The following is a 16,164-nucleotide window of genomic DNA, read 5'->3' as shown; positions in this document are numbered from 1 at the left end:
TGGTCGTTTTCTTATAGTAACTTGGTACCTTTGCTCTGTTCATGTAAAACTTCTTAACATTTATGGCCCAAATATTGATGACGCTACCTTTTTCCGTAAAACCTTTGATATGTTACCCGACCTTCTGGGCACAAATGTGATTGCTGCAGGGGACCACAATGTAATCCTTGATTGGCATATGGACAGGTCATCAAAGAAAACAAGCTACCCTTCTAACTCATCTACAGTTCTGAAAAACTTGATTTCAACTACTAATTTAGTTGACATCTGGAGAATACAGCACCCCACAGACAGAGACTTTTTTTCCAAAATGCACAATTTGTATTCTCGTATTGATTATTTTTTATTAGACTCAAAACTCATACCCAACAAAATAGACACCAAATATCACAACATCCTGATCTCGGATCATGCCCCAGCGGCCATTATTCTTGACTTTGGGAGATCCAAACAGCGAGCTAATTGGCATCTACGCCCTTCTCTGCTCAACAACAGACATTTTTGTAAATACATGTCGGGAAAAATCACTGAATATTTAGAGACCAACGATACCTCGGATGTCTCTGACTCCACCTTGTGGGAAACTTTTAAAGTGGTCATGAGAGGTTATATAATTTCATATGAAGGGTCTTTTAAGAAATCTAGAGAAAAACGTTTGAAAGATATTGACTTGGAGCTCACCTCGCTGGAGACATTATACAGAGGCACAAATGACCCCCAAACTCTGCAAAATATTCTTAGTCTTAAATACGAGTATAGCACTATTTTAACGAGTCAAGTGAGTGATCAGCTTCTCAGACTTAAGCAACATTATTTTGAATTAGGCGATTAACCCTATCCCGCCAGCTCAGAGGGTAACAAGCCAGCAGATCCATACATACAATAAAATCTAGCAGAGGTGTGGCTTTAACTGACCCGAAACAGATAAATAAAATAAAGTATTATCAGGAGCTGTATAAATCCAAAGCTAATGGTGATATCGACGCATGGTTAAAAAAGCTAGACATACCAAAACTAGACAGCGCCTCCCGCGAGGCCTTAAACTCTGAACTGTCCCCTGCAGAAATCACGGACGCTATCAAATCGCTGCATAACGGCAAGAGCCCTGGGCCAGATGGCTTCGTAGTTGAATTTTATTAGAAGTTTGCTGACCAAGTAACCCCAATCCTGCATAGAATGTTCTCCCACTCAGCCGAAGCGAATAGGCTCCCACCAACACTGTATAAGGCAAACATTTTTCTCTTAAAACAAGACAGATGAAACTAACCCGTCCTCATATCGACCAATTTCCATGCTTAACTTGGATTTCAAAATTTTTACAAAAATTCTGGCAAATAGACTAAACAAATCTATAGAATCCATTATTCACACAGATCAGACCGGGTTCATCCCCAATAGGTTTTCATTTTTTAATGTTAGGAGAGTCCTAAATATTATTTATAAGCTTGGCCCTAAAAACTTCTCTCACTGCCCTCCTTTTCTCTTCTCCCAGACCGCCTGCCTCCTTTAGAGGAGACCACTTTACCTTGTCCAACGGTCAGAGAATTTGGAACCAAATTAGGAAGGCCTGTGAACTATCGAGCACGACCATGCATGCCCCAATCTGGCAAAACCATGCCTTCCCCCCATCGTTCACAAATGGTCACTTTGCTTCATTTGATCAGCTAGTATCAAAGTTTACTGTCGAAAGCTCAATTATTCAGGTATCTACAGTTAAGGAATTATGTCAGACAGAATATACCATCCTTTGAATCCCTGCCCGCAGATGACTCATTGTCCAAAATTTTACTGGGCTCACCAGAAGCTAAAAACCTGATTTCATCTTTTGTGGGAATATTTTTAGACCGGCAGGACAAATCTACTTTAAAAATAAAGCAAGCCTGGGAAAAAGACTTAAACCTTGGAATAGCTGACGATGTCTGGGAGGGAGCGCTAAAAAGCATAAAATCCTGCTCTATAAACTCGAGGCTTCAGTTAATTCAATTTAAGGTCACACTTAGATTGCACTATTCTAAGGTTAAACGACATAACATTTTCCCAGATCTTTCGCCTTTATGTAACAGATGTAAGATTGCCAAGGGTACACTTGCTCACCACTTTTGGGAATACCCAAATCTTTACAACTTTTGGTGTCTTGTACTTCAATGGTATTCTAATGTTTTAAATGTGTCTTTAACTCCTGATCCAGAAACCGCCCTGTTCGGACATTCCACAGCCCTGGAAAAATTGGACCACAATGCACGCATAATCATGGTTATTGCCAAAAGATGTATCCTGAGGCTGTGGAAGTCCGACTTGGCCCCCCAATTTGAAACCTGGCTGAGGGAAATGGTGGGCATTCTACATGTGGAAAGGCTACGTCATGAGCTGTCAGGTCACCCCTATAAATTCCCCGCTATATGGGGCCCAGTGCTGTGGCACTTAGGGAACCAAAAGGTATGAGGTTTGCCCCAGTTCTGTTTTTGTTTTAGCTTTGTTTTGTTTCTTGTGTACATATAGCTTATTTTCTTAATCATTTTGTCTTAGTTATTTATTTCACTTTTTTTCTGTATTCCTTGTCTGTTTATTAGGGCTATCAAATTAACGCGTTAATTTCGATTAATTAATCACAGAAAAATTAACGCCATTAAAAAAAATTAACGCAGATTAATCGCACTTCTATAATGCTCTTTGACCCGGTGCAAAAGTGGTGCGCAGCTGCACCGAGCTGCACCTGAATCTTGCATACACAGCCCGCACGGGTGAAAGGGAGAAAAGTAAAGTGAGAAGCAGGGGGCCGAGGGCTCTATGGACGGTTTATGGGATGCTTCGGGCAAATAAGCATGAAGGTAGGAAGACATCTTACTTTATTCTCCGCAGTGTCCGTGCATTATTGATTTAGTGGGTGTAACAATGTATAGGTTCAAAACAGTATCTCTCAATCTTCCTCCGTGTGTCTCAATTTTGTTTGCTAGCCGTCTCGTCTCCCGCGTAAACGGACACCCGCCCCGTGTGTGTGTGTGTGTGTGTGTTTGTCAATATTGTTGCCTATGAGTACGACGATGGTGAATGAATCGGCATAGGCATCTGTGGCAGTGCAGCGCTGTCTGTTGCGGAGACAGAAGTTACGAGAGACGGAGAGCGAGAGAGAGAGAAACAAACTGTAGCAGGCTATACAGCCGTTTATAAACAGGTATAAAGGTGTCATAAAAGTATGCGATTAATTTAGATTAATTAATCACAGAGCCTGTAATTAATTAGATAAATGTTTTTAATTGCTTGACAGCCCTACTGTTTATGTGAGGGAGGGGGGAGGGGAGAGGGGGTTGGGTGTTGTGCATGTATTGTATGTGTTTACCTATTCTGTTTTTTTTTTGTTTTTTTTTGTCAATATGTAAAATGACAACAAAACCATTAAAATTAAAGTAAAAAAAAAAAATAAAAAAATAAATATGTCTTGCTGCTGGGGGAACAACATGACATTATTTGGCTGACTGAGACTGCTTTATAGTCACTCACACCATTTGAATGCTGATTTAAAATGTGCTTTATTGTTGTGCTTCTGAAGCCTTCGACACAACTTTTCACATCATCCACAATACTTTTAGTCAGACTGAGGCAATGAGTGCTGCATTAAGTGTTTTTCACTCCTTTCTATTTTAAGCAGGTGTCTTCAGTGTCTCCATCAGCAACCACTGTTGGCCCTCGTTGCAAGTAAGGTGTTGATCTAGGGGGCCAATTTTTATTATACTTTAAATTGGTTCCCCCTTTTAATGCTAATGTTTCTGACCTCAGTGTGCAGTGCTCTCTCCAAGGCTTTCCTGAAAGCAAAACGATAACAAACATCTTTAATCCTAGAGATCCATTCCAAGCATATCTCAAGATTTATTCAGCCATGGTTTCCTGGCTGTCACAACACATTAATTGTGTGTTTCGAGACATTTTTGCACTGAAAGGATCACAACGTCAGATAGTACCCTACCCACTGCGCCACGGGCACCCCAAGTGCTATAGTTTTTAAGGTTCACAATGCAGTGTCAGCAAAAGACAACAAATGTCACGTTTGCAGACACTGCAGATTAAGTAATTCTTAGAATTGAATAATTCCTAAATCAAAACAAAATCATTTTGAGGAACCTGTAACATAAGCTGACCATATGTTTGTCAACAAAACGGTGGGCCCTGAACTTACTTTAACTTGTAGAATAGTCTTAACCTATATTGAAAATGAAATAATCGTGATAAAATCGAGATCCTGCCATAAAAAATCATTATTCTATATGATATTTTAGCGATATTGCCCAGTGGTGCTTTTATTTGTGGATGTCCTGATTATTGCATCACCTTTTCCACTTTTCGGTACACTAAAGCTTTTAACAAAAACCATGAGGCAGTACATCTACTTTAACTTGTTAACTCTGACTCCCATTGTTATTTGGATTTCATTCACACGTTTATGATTGTCTTTAAATCCTTTAAATTCCTTGATATTTGCCACATTTGCCCTTTCAGTTCCATAAGAGCCTTTTCACATAGGTTAAGCACCTCAGGCAGAGGTATTTTGTCTGTTCCAGAGTCCAAGCTTAAATCTAAGCCTTTGCTATCAAGGTCCTTAAAGCTGTGAAATGACCTTCTCAAGGAAATAAAGTTGTCCGAGACAGTTTCAACTTTTGAACTTTTTTCTGAAACACATTTTATGTTACATTTGACCATTTGCTGATTGCTATTTTGGTTTGACCACCTTTATTTACAGTATACAATTTATTTTGGTCAGATATCTCCTTCTCTGAAAACTTAGGTTATTGCCTTGTTTGTACATGCAAGTGTATTTTGCACTTGGTACCAGCTGTGACTGCTGACCTGAGGTCAGTAAAACCTTTTATATTTGGTGAAGCAACCCCTATGTAACCTGCAACACCCCCCCCCCACACACACACACACACACACACACACACACACACAAAAGTATTGTTTAACTTTAATTTTGAGAACACAAACACACCGTCCTCATGTCATTGTGCCCACAGCCAATTGTCCTTTAAATCATGCAAATTAGTTCCACCAGATTTAGGAGAAATATACTGCATGTTCATTAGGCATATGTTTTCTATTTGGGATGTATCTTTCTCTGCAGTCTGTGTGTGTTTTTTGTGTGAAAGAGACGGACAGGTCTTGAGCTGCAGGCAATCCTGAAACATTTATCTCATTACCCCGAGAGAGGGAAAGGGAACTAGTGCTGGAGAAAGAGAACGATAGACAGAGAGAAGGAGGGAGAAAAAAAGGAAGCAGAGGGAGAGAAATGAGGTCATGGATGGATCAAAAAGACACAGAGGAGTACAAAAAGAAAGAGAAAGAGACAAAATGGTAATGGAAGGTTTTAGAGTAGGTGAAGAAATTGTTAGACAGTTGATGACATCTTGCCCTTGTTCCTGCAGAGGTTGTACGCAGTTATTGTAAGTTGCTTTGGACAAGCAGTTGTCAAATTAATTTAAATCTAATCGTGTGTGTGTGTGTGTGCGTGTGCATGCATGTTCATGTTTGCATATACGTGAACTTGTGCGTCTGTGCGTACTGCTGAGTGCAGTACGCTGTCCTATGATAGGAGGTTGTTATGCTCCTATTGTGTGTGTGTGTCCCAAAAAGCCAGACATTGAGCCGACATGCATAACACCAGCATCATCAAACTGAAGCAGCTGAATGGGTGCCATCATTAGTTTTATTAGTTGCACCTGTGCTGTTCCTTTGGTGTCATTTCGAAAGGGCTTCCCTATAAATTACCTATGGTGCATGCTGAAGGGCTGTCTCACTGGCACAACCAACCCTTGTGTGGTGTTCGGGTCTGAGACCCATTTTCATTTTTATCAAAAGAAAAATTATATTATAAATTATAATTTCAAACTGAGACTTATTGGCCTTGGCTCATTAACTGTGAAGAACATATATCAGAAAACAAATTTGGTCAACACACACTATAGGGATGAGCCCGAATCCGAATATGTATTCGGATAAGCACGGATAATGAGTTAGATACGGATACGGATAATTTCCGAATAGTCCCGTTATTATTGAGGGATTTAATTTTTTTTATATTATGCGCTTAATTGACGCAGCATGTTCTGCCTCAATGACCCAACAGGTAGAACGACACTAACAGCTGTTCTGCGGTGGACACCATGGACATATAAAGAAATGGACACCGTATTGAAAAATGGCGCCCATTCATTCCTATGAAAGCTGCTCAGGCGCAGAGAAGCAACAAGGAAGCTGCCATATTGCTTTCATGTAAGCCCTGGCACGCCCAAGTGTATGACGTGCCGCTCCCTCCTCCTCCCTCGAAAACAAACTGAAAGCCGTTAAAAGCCGTTGGGCTAATAAAACGCTTTATGTGGCGTTTTGAAATGAAAAAACTTCAGTTTTAATAGTATATGGTCTCAAGATAAGTTTGAGCCTATGATTGATATCCAGAAAAATTTTGCGGCGACACAATCTTGTTCGCCGCTTGTATTGTGTGGACGGGGAAATCTGCCTTAGGGCTACCATGAAAATAAGCTCCCATTCACAGCATGCAGTACCAATGGGTTGGCCACTAGTCCATGCTGGCTGCTCGGAGAAGGCAGCATCCTGGGGGCCTGGTGGACACGAGAGGATTGGGCGCGTCCCGTGACCCGCAGTCTCTCTCTTTTTATCCACTGATAAACGCAGCACGTTCGCCCTATCCCTTGAATAGAGGGTTCTACCGGTCGCATTCGCTGCTGTTTTTATTTGAGTTTCCTCGTAACCCGCTGCCGTGGTGGAGAAGAGACGAACTGAACCGATGGAATATGCTGCACCCCGAGTCACCGTCAGCCCTTCCCCGATGTATTAACATTCACTAGGCCTACTGCTTAAACTCTTTCAAACACCACAACGTTTCCATGAAACTGATGCTTAGGACCTTCACTTTTTCAGCTGTCAATCAATGCGTATACGCTAGGCCTACTTCAGGACCCATACAATAAAATCGGAAACTGCAAACTGGACACATTAAAATCACGTATGGCTTTGTGGAAAGGCTAAGATATTATTTAGGGTTTATGAGATTGGCACATACGTTGATACAGATTGTTCCTAAATCTTAGTTTAGTAAAACAAATGTAAAAAAGAGCGATAGGGAGAGAGAGCTACAAAAAAATCATGAAATACAGCTGTATTTCCCCCAGTTAAAGGGAGACCTTAGGTTAAAAGTAAAACACTGGCCCTCATTTACTAACAGTGAGTAGCCTATGCACAGATATTGGCTGTTATTCATCAATATTTTCGTTCCCTGAATTTCTTCGTATTCTGAGAACAAAGAAGAGAGAGATGAAAAGGTAAAAATTTTTTCCGACTTTTTGACTTATATGTCAATATTACATCAATATGATGCTTTGAAGGGACAATGAAAACAATTGCATTGACAATGAATATTTGTTTAGAAAATCAATTTAGGAGTGACTTCCTTTAATGTAGGCTAATGTAAAAGAAACGTCCAGTATACGCCACGCCCACTTCTTGTTGTGTATCCGGATACAGATAATTTTGTTGGTTGAACAGATACAGATAATGACGTCTCCGCACACCCCTACTATACACCCCCTCCTACGCATTTATATTACATTCAGGATGTTCGGGTCTACTGGACCCAGGGCTAATAAAAGTGTGGAAATTGTAGGTTTTGGAAGAGAGATACGCTTTTAAAGATGATGTAGAGCAGGGGTTCTCAAACTTTTAATAGCTGAGTGCCAATTTAGGAACCCAACATTGGACCGGGGGCCGCCGAATGGCCAGCGTCTTTGCATTTTTAAAGTTTACATGTATTGGTCTGCATCCAATAATGTGTAATTAACACATTTTAATTAATAAATGAAGGGCTAGGTTTCATTTCAACATTGGGGGGGACACATTAAAAGCGTGGGTCTGGGGGCTGTCCCCCAGAAAAATTTGAGGTTTGAACACTTAATTTTGTGCATTTTGGTAAATTGTTATGCAGTAATTTGGGTCTTCTGTATTTATTTATGGTGGACTAGTTAAGGAAAAGACAACTAGCTCCCATTGACACACATCTAATGGAATATAAATCAGTAAGGCACTGAGGCATTCTGTATTGCATTAAAATATTTATTCTGCTTTATTGTTCAAAACTTTCTGCACATTGAAAACGTATCACCTTTTGGAGTGTTTTTTTGTAGGACTCACTACTCATGATGCAGCAGCAGTGTTAACTATTATGACACTATACATTGGAAATAAACCGGGTGGGCTATCAGCAGTCAACTAGGCAGATAGTTCCATGGCTATCAGCAGCTAGCTAACGTTAGCTTGTTAGCTAAACTTTAGGCAAAAGAGTTAGAAACCAGATAATGTTAGCATCCATCCTGAGACACTTGACCTAATCTAATTCACCTTGAATGTGAGAAAGTGCCTCGTATTGGGCTTGACAAGCTCACTATCTAACAACTTACATTGGGACCACTACACTGCCTGCTGCACTGCGGGAGGCTGACCAGCCGTCTGCAACGAGAGGCAGAGGCCAGCCGAACGTTTAAGATGGTATGGTCCACTGTAGGGGTGTTATTATTAATAATTGGGGAATGAATATAAACAGTTAGGAGGGATATTTAAGTATTTCGACCCCTGTACTGTTTTTACTGTTATGGGGGCCACATCCCCTCCGTCTGTTTCAATAAAAAAAAAAATTGTTTTTTTTTGTTTTTTTGTAATAATTCATAATTCAATGCGGGCCGCCAGATTAGTTTCCGCGGGCCGCCATTGGCCCGCGGGCCGCACTTCTCTCGCGCTTCTCTCCCTATCTCTAAGGGAGACACCAGCCACCCTCCTGAGAAAACCAATTTCGGCCACTTGTACCTGCGATCTAGTTCTTTGGGTCATGACCCAGCCTTCATGACCATAGGTGAGAGTAGGAACCAAGATCGACCGGTAGATCGTTAGCTTAGCCTTCCAACTCAACACTCTTTTTGGCACAACAGTGCGGTAAAGCGATTGCAATATCGCCCCCGCTGCTCCGATTCTCTGGCCAAACTCAGGCTCCATTGTCCCCTCCCTCACAAACAAGACCCCGAGGTACTTGAACTCCTTCATTTGGGGTAAGGACTCATTCCCTGTCTGGAGTAGACTATGGCTGTGTCTTGATTCAGAGACCACGCACTTGGTAGGACGCAGTCTCGCGGTCTATGAAGGCTATAGCCTATGAAGGCCGATTTTAAGGCCGGTTTTAAGGCCAACGAGCCTTGTTAAACGAGACTGTCTCCGCAGGTCTCCGTTTACGAGCATTTCCGGTTTACGTAACAAGCCGTTACCTTGCGTGACGACTCGCCGCTCCTGTGCTGCCTAGCAACCCTGATTGCTGCCAACGGAGACAGCCCTGTCAGCGGAGGAAAAAAGAAAAATAAGTTGTCTACCAGACGAAAAGAAAAAAAAGTACAAGAAAAAAAGAAAGGAAGATAAAAGTTAAGAAGATGGAGCAACACGTTGCTGTTTTGTTATTTTTTATTTTATTTTATGCAATCTCTGAAAAAAACGCAATGAATCTTGGGATATGTTGGGCCACGAAGGATACATCTGATGCAGCCTTCAAAACTGCTTCAAAACCGTGAAACGAAGGCTGCATTTCACGACCGCATATGAGGAGCCTTGCAAGGAGCCTTGCAAATGGGACAGCCTTTGCGCGCCGCTATGACGCAATCGGTCTTCAAATGCAGCCTACGAGGCCGGTTCCAAGACCGCAACCCCTGAATCAAGACACAGCCAATCCATAGGTTTCTACTAGAACCATGGCCTCAGATTTTGAGGTGCTGATCCTCATGCCAACTGCTGCACAGTCGGCTGTGAACCAATCCAGTGAGAGCTGAAGGTCACAGACCGATGATGTCATCAGGACCACATCATCTGCAAGCAGTGATGAGATCACAGTGAGGATCACATTTCTGAAATTTCAGAATCTGACAGTGACTTTGAAGAAGAGAATGCGATTGAGCATCAGCTACAGTAGTTCCAAAACAAAGACACAGGACCAGCCTTCAGCAGCCAGCCCGAGGACCAGCCCATTAGCATTGTAGTGTAAAGTGACCTGAATGGGTTAAATTTCCAATTCATTTCAAATAAATTAAAATCAATAGTTATGAAAAAACCCTGCTTCATTTGTTAATGTGTTGAATGTATTCCCCTCATATCTTTTTTTATAATTATGTTTCTTCTTTTATTAAATTTTATTCAAAAACAGACAAAACGAGTGGTACTTTAATTCATAAATGTGATCCAATAAAGGTAATGGTCAAATATTAACCATATACTGTTTATATTTCTTGCAAATAGGATGAAGTAAACATCTGATGAGTATTTTCAACATAAAATGTTTGATTGTGTTGAATTACAGTTTTTTTTCGATTGCTAAACCACAGTGGGCACAACTGGAGCGACATGTACAAAACTCTAACAACAGTATGCAGAGCAGCGGTTCATTCGGACCAAACTGTAGCTCGTTTTTCATTGCTTAAACACAATTTTCAAAACTCTACACACCTATCTCATGGCTTTACCACAGCCTGCACAACACTGTGGATTTCCAGCACTTTTTTCAAATGCTAACACACTGCTGCCACAACTGTAAACCACACATTCAAAACAGAATGAATGCCTAGTGCATTTCAAACACTGCGGATTACAATTTCAACTGAAACACTACAGTTTTTTACGATTGCTAAACCACAGTGGGCACAACTGGAGTGACGTGCAAAACTCTAACAACAGTGTGCAGAGCAGCGGTTCATTCGGACCAAACTGTAGCTCGTTTTTCATTGCTTAAACACAATTTTCAAAACTCTACACACGTATCTCATGGCTTAACCACAGCCTGCACAACAATGTGGATTTCCAGCACTTTTTTTCAAATGGACCAAGGTAGACAGGTTGTTGGAGGTAGAAGAGTGGCAGTGAGAGTGTGGATGTGTGGAGGAAGACTTAGAAGACAGAGCTGTAATGTCTGATGAAATACAGTAAGCAAACAGCTTAGAGTTGCATCCTTACAGTAAATGACAACGTTACAGGAATTGATTTCTGTATTACAATTATAGAATATTTACACAGATAAATACTACATTTGGAAATGTTTTCAATAAAATATAAAAAATGTGTATCTATTGAAGCAAAATTCAGATTTTCATTAATTTTGGTTTTCCTAAAAAAACTGGTATGTTAAAATATACAATTTCATGTGAAATAATGTAACCCTTTCATCAAAGAAAATATTACGTAATTTGTGTGAAATAACTCAAATTATTTAAACTGTAAAGATTAAAAGTTTGTCATTTCTGTATTGGGGTTTGATGCTAGTGTTTGTACTGTAGTGTATTATCTTCTTGATCACATTTCTGTAGACTAGCTTAAGGTATTTGCCAACCCCCATTTGTAGGAATGTGAGATGGTTGGCTGTTAGGACTGAGCTTCTGTAAATCATCTTATCTGTGTTTAAGTTAAAACAGACACTTGTGGGACTGTTTTATAGGCACAAGCCTGGTTCGGGTTTTTCCCAGCCATTAGGAGAGGGGATAATATATGACGACTGTCATGTTCTGTTGGTATTACTGGTCAAGACCAGACCAGGAGCCGCCAGCCTAGGCATAGCCTCTGTCAATCTATTCAACAGATGTTTAGGAGGGGTAATTGCGTAATAGTCAAACTCACCAATTACCGACAGAGGGGCTCGATCCTGGCTACCAATCAACTTACTAGACCCCCAGAATAAGACAGCGAGCAAACAGAATTCGGGGGGCTTTTTTACGTTTGACAAGGGACTCTCTGCGTTCTGTAGCTTCCTCTGTTTCAATTTGGCTGAAATACTTTGACTTTCATTTGGCTTTGTTTACTGCAGTATGAGCTTGTTGTTTTAAATAAAGAGAATTGTTCCTGAAGGCCTCCTCAAACTGCATCAGCTGTCCACTTCTTTCATCCAACTTTACCACCAGAACTCAGTTAAGAGAATTAACTACAGTACTCTGAGCATGTTCTGAGTGACAGTGTGTGTTATCTCAATGAGGCTGGTTCATAGTGTTTGCTGCACTGAACCTGTTTTCCAGGTGAAGTGAACTGTTCAGCTCCTGTGAATGTTGGTAGTGCAGACTGTAGTTAGAGTTTTGCACATTGAGCTACAGTTGTGCCCACTGTGGGTTAGCAATAAAAAAAAACTGTAAAACCTCCTAAAATGCAGTGGGTCCACCAGACCCACAAACACTGGCTGTGTAACAATATATACACCACACAAGGGTTAATGGAACATAATTCATCATTAGTGTTATTACTTACTCATGTGCTTGACAAGCCAATAAGGTCCCCCCTGGTAATAGTCTTTTAGCGGGTTACTGAATTATACAACTTAAAGTGTGTGTGTGTGTGTGTGTGTGTGTGTGTGTGTGTGTGTGTGTGTGTGTGTGTGTGTGTGTGTGTGTGTGTGTGTGTGTGTGTGTGTGTGTGTGTGTGTGTGTGTGTGTGTGTGTGTGTGTGTGTGTGTGTGTGTGTGTGTGTGTGTGTGTGTGTGTGTGTGTGTGTGTGTGTGTGTGTGTCAAGAACAGCGGCCCAGCGCACACCTGGTGGGTGCAAAAGGTGCAAGAGATCCAGAACCTGGCAGATTGTAACAACACCCAAGGCTTTTACGACGCTATCAAAGCATTGTAAAAAAATTGAAAAGATCCACCAGCAACTGACCCCTAACACCACCCAGATTCCGTCTTTTCCCACTTTCTCAGCCCCTGTCTCCCGTCTACTCTCAAAGTTCACACTTCCCTCTGCTGTGACAATCTCAGACCTCATCCGCAAGTCCAAATTATCTACCTGCCAGCTGGACCCTATCCCTACTGTTTTAGTTAAAGGCTGCCTACCATCTCTTTCACCCTTAATAACGTCCATCATACACTCCTCCCTCAGCTCCGGCCTCGTCCCCTCATCCTTCAAAACAGCTGCTATAACCCCCATACTCAAGACACCTGGTGCTGACCCCAACAACCTCAACAACTTCCGTCCAATCTCAAATCTCCCTTTCATATCAACAATTCTGGAAAAAACAATGGCATCTCAGGTTCAAGCTCACTTATCCTTCAATAATCTTTATGAACAATTTCAATCTGGTTTCCGCCCCCTCCACAGCACAGAAACAGCCCTTGTTAAAATCACCAATGACCTTCTCATGGCAGCAGACTCCGGACATCTCACCATTCTCATCCTCCTTGATCTGAGTGCGGCCTTCGACACCATTTCACACAACATCCTCCTTGACAGACTGGCCTCCATTGGTATCACTGACACACCCCTGCTGGTTTGAATCCTATCTATCCGGCCGCACTCAGTTCATCCAACTCAAAACTTTCAAATCCCAGTCACTTCCAGTCACTACCGGTGTTCCCCAGGGTTCTGTCCTAGGCCCCCTACTTCCCCTTGGCCATATTTGTCGTAAATTCAACATCCATTTTCACTGCTATGCGGATGACACCCAGCTCTACATATCCACCAAGCCCACTTCTACCCTTCCTCCCACCTCCCTCTCCGATTGCCTACAAGAAATAAAATCCTGGTTCACCTGCAACTTTCTCAAACTCAACAGCAATAAAACAGAAGTTCTCCTCATCGGCACCAAATCAACCCTCACAAAACCTGACAGCTTTTATTTATTTATTTATTATTCTTTCTTTCGGACAATTCCACACAATACACAATTATCTCTTTCACATCATACATCTTAATTTGTGTTGTCCGAAGGGTGACGGAAGAAGCCTAAGGCTTATCGAGTCCCGCCCTCCATCACTATCGACAACACCTCAGTCTCCCCCTCCCCTCAGGTTAAGAGTCTGGGTGTCATCCTCGACAGCACACTATCATTCCAAGCACACATCAATAACATCACCAGGTCTGCCTATTACCATCTCCGCAACATCAACCGCCTCCGCCCATCCCTCACACCCCATAGCACAGCCATCTTGGTTCACACCCTGGTCACTTCCCGCATTGATTACTGTAACTCCCTCCTCTTCGGTCTCCCCCTCAAGTCCATCCGTAAACTCCAACTGGTCCAGAACTCTGCCGCCCGTATCATCACCAGAACCCCCTCCATTAATCATATCACTCCTGTCCTTCAGCAGCTTCACTGGCTCCCGGTCAAAACCAGTATCCACTACAAGATTCTGCTCCTCACCTTCAAGGCCCTCCACAACCTCGCCCCTCCAAACATCTGTGAACTCCTACACATCAACACCCCCACTCTCCGGTCCTCCTCTTCCACTCAACTTACTGTTCCACCCGCCCGTCTGGTTACCATGGGGTCCAGGGCATTCAGCCGATCTGCCCCCCACCTCTGGAACGCCCTCACACCTGTCATCCGTAACTCCGACACTCTTTCCACATTCAAGACCCATCTAAAAACCCATCTTTTTAAACTGTCATATTCCATATAATTCATTGTCTACCACCCATCTCACCACCCTTGTGTAAATTGTTTTAATGTGTCTTGTTCTTGTGTTTTTTATCATTGTTGATTTTGTTTTTTAACTATGCCCTGTAAGGTGACCTTGGGTGCTTTGAAAGGCGCCCTCAAATAAAATGAATTATTATTATTATTATTATTGTACGGCCCCAGGAAGCGGGCGATTGCCCCGGTCCGATCAGCTGACGGGTCCACGCTATTCAAGGGACGCCACCAGATTCTTGCTCGTTGGGAAAATCATTTTGAGAGTCTACTCAACCACACCAACCCAGTCGACCCACATATCCTGGATAATCTCCCAGACCTGCCAACAACCACACACCTGGACACCCCACCACTTTACTCAGAAATCCAGCAAGCCATTGCAGGGCTGAAGAACAATAAAAGCCTTCGACACCGTCAACCGTGAGTTGCTCTGGCAACACCTCACCAAACTTGGGGTGCCACCCAAGATTCTCAGCATCCTTAAGCAGTTGCATGACGGGATGCAAACCAGAGTGCTCGCAGGAGAACTCCAATCAGAGTTTTTCAAGGTAAACGTTGGGGAGAAGCAAGGCGGTGTCTTGGCTCCGGTGCTCTTCAACATCATCCTCTCTGCCGCCACCTGCCTCTGCCACCGGGTCATGGGACAAGAAGACAGTGTCCATGTGGAATACCGTCTTGACGGAAGCCTTTTCAACATCCGCCGGCTCTGGGCCAAAAACCCGCCAAATCTGTGAGCTTCAATATGCTGATGACTGTGCCGTCATAGCTCACAGCCCGGACTCTATGCAACATGCCCTCAACACAATATCCAGTCTGTATGTCCCACACCCCCCAGTTTTCACATACACGGTGTTCCACTTAAAACCTTGGTCCACTCTGTCCTCATGCTGCTCCCTTGACGCAGAAATACATACCCGGATCAATAAAGCCTCATCTTCATTTGGACGTCTGCGCAGCAGGGTTTTTGAAAATCGTAACCTGAAGGTCAGCACCAAGGTTGCTGTTTATAACGCTGTCTGTCTCTCCACTCTGCTCTATGGGGCAGAGTCATGGACCCCATACAGCCAGGACATCACCAACCTAGAGGCCTTCCACATCCGCTGCCTACAGGGTCTGTCCTGGGAAGATTGAACGCCCTATACAGACATCCTCCGCAACACTGGCTCTGTCTGCATGGAAGCAGCTGTGGCCAAGAAACACCTGCGCTGGATAGGGCACACTATTCGTGTGCCTGAACACCGCGACACCAGCGGGCGGCTGGTGTTCCCCTGACATCTGGGTTCCCGTGCTCCGTCTGTGGGCGAGTGTGCGGCTCAAGAATTGGACACTACGCCCACGAGAAGGGGCACGAGCGGCAACGTCGCTGACCCCCACCCTTCCCCAACCCCATCCCTGGAGCAAGCGTCATCATCGAAAACGATGGACAGCTAAGAGTGTGTGAGAATTTGTTTTATAAAATAATTGGATTTGCACTTTCTGGTCACCGTTTAATACATGTGCCCTGCAATACATGGTTCATTGCCTGGCTAAATGCTCAGTGGTATTTGGGATGCAGGCTATGTTTATCCCAACACATTTTTGTACCACATAATGTTAACACATACAGTTACTTAGCATAGTTCAGCTTTGTAAGAATTCACGGGGCTCAAGCTGTTTACATTTTGGAGTTAACCTTTATTGTAGATCATTGTATAGTT

This window comes from Ammodytes marinus, assembly GCF_949987685.1.
Source record: "Ammodytes marinus genome assembly, chromosome: 3".
NCBI lineage: Eukaryota > Metazoa > Chordata > Actinopteri > Uranoscopiformes > Ammodytidae > Ammodytes > Ammodytes marinus.
The sequence above is the reverse complement of the archived record's forward strand: the minus strand, read 5'-3'. Positions refer to the sequence as shown.